Source organism: Muntiacus reevesi, chromosome 18 (genome assembly GCF_963930625.1).
Source record: "Muntiacus reevesi chromosome 18, mMunRee1.1, whole genome shotgun sequence".
NCBI lineage: Eukaryota > Metazoa > Chordata > Mammalia > Artiodactyla > Cervidae > Muntiacus > Muntiacus reevesi.
In genome coordinates, this window is record NC_089266.1 from 8,619,901 (window position 1) to 8,621,715 (window position 1,815).

Consider the following 1,815-nt stretch of genomic DNA (forward strand, 5'->3'; position numbering starts at 1 on the left):
TAATGTGGCCTTAATATTCTGAAGGGATTACAGAGACCCGTGAAAATACACTCCGCAAATGTCATCGCCTTGGAATGGATTTATGGAGGACCGGAGAGAAGAAATGAAGATGCCAGGCAGACTCTAGTCTCCACCCGTCTCCCCCTCCCAACCTGAGGTTAATAAAGGACCTAATCTAGAAAATCCAGTCCTTGCAGTCAGACAGTCTCACAAGGGGAGTGGGGAGTCTCTGCTGGTGGTGGGGGAAGGGACACATGATCCATACCACCCCCTGGAAAAGTGGCTCCTTCATCTGAAATGCGGGCAATGGGGTCACTTGTCCCCCAGCTTCAGGAGTACCTCTGCCTGCCTCTGCAAGCTCCATAGGTGCCCAAGGCTCAGCCTCTTTGTCTCTCTGTCCTGAGAGCATCAGTCCTCAGTCAGGAGGAGGAGGGACTAGGCACATGGCTCTTCCTAGCTTCCTCCTCGGGATGAAAGGGACCACTGGTTCCCTGTTCGTCCACCCGGAGACCCTTGGGCAGCAGCCCGAGTTATCAGTGATAGCTGGTCACATGGTGACCGCACTTCCGCAGCAAACCCATTTCAGAAGGAATTTTTCCCTGGAGTCTACCAATTCTCAGACAACTCAGAAAAGCCCTGCACCTCATCTACTCCAGTCCTGGGAGCCTGGCATTCTTGAGCAGGACACTTTGTCTCAAAGGACACTTTGCCCCCTGCAGGAGGAGGGAAACAAGGACAACCCCAGACCTTTTCAGTTTGTTGGTTCAAAAGCACAACTTTCTGCTCCTGGGGTTCCCAAGCAACACAGCGGGAAATGCATTGAATTTCCAATAGTCTCATCCCCATCCCAGCCCATCTCTGGTCCCTGACGGGCTATGATAACCCTGTAACTGCCCTCACTTGACCTCCTGTGAATTGAGCTCTGAATCTCCATTAGCTGCCTTTTTCATCCTGACCTTGTCTGTTATCATTATTGCTGAAGGATCTCATACTGAGATGGTAGTAGATTTCATCTGAACGCCAACGGTAATTGATAGCAGCCTTTCAGAGAGCTGTGTTGAGAAGGATGCTGAGTCTGAATGCAACCTCCAAGAGGAGAAGGCTGTGTACCATTAGCAGCATCTGTCATGTATGTGGCTATGTTTGTGTTTATAGCATGAATAATTTCCAATGTTTTAAAATATCATTGAAGACATTTTCACGACTGTGCCAATGTATTTATTTATTTTGCTTATTTGTCTGCACCACTCAGTTGCGGCACTTGGGAGCGTCGATCTTAGTTGTGGCACACAGACTCTTTTAGCTACAGCGTGTGAACTCTTAGTTGCAGTGTGTGGGATCTAGTTCCCTGACCAGGGATCGAACCTGGGCCTCCTGTATTAGGAGTGCAGAGTCCTAGTCACTGGACCACCAGGGAAGTCCTGATGTCAATTTATTTTGGTTATATCCATTTGGGGAGTTATTTTTATATTTTTATGTTTGCTAGTAAGGATAAATGGTTCATCTTTGTACATGAGTCTTTGTCTCAATATCTCTACTTTTATTCAGACTCCTTGAAGTGGAATTACTAGATCAAAGATAGTAAAAAGAGAACATATTGTTTGAAAGTTGAGCTCTTTACCATGACCACCATAACTTAAATGGATATCCCTAATTATTCGAATCAAGAGATTGCACAGGAGAGCAGGATTTCAAGAAATAAGCAGGTGACCTCATGTATTCTCTTGATCGATCCTTATTTTCCATCTATTCCTAGTCATTGAATCAGATTTTCAAGCTGGAAAGAAAACAGGAGGTTGGGTCCTGCCATCTCAT

General features: G+C 46.2%; 1 non-coding gene across 1 annotated transcript; it reads right to left on the minus strand.

Annotated features, from left to right (window-relative positions):
- Positions 1-1,344: 1,344 nt before the first annotated feature.
- Positions 1,345-1,417, minus strand: TRNAR-CCU (transfer RNA arginine (anticodon CCU)). Its single transcript has one exon. It is a non-coding gene; the product is annotated as a tRNA-Arg (tRNA).
- Positions 1,418-1,815: the final 398 nt, after the last annotated feature.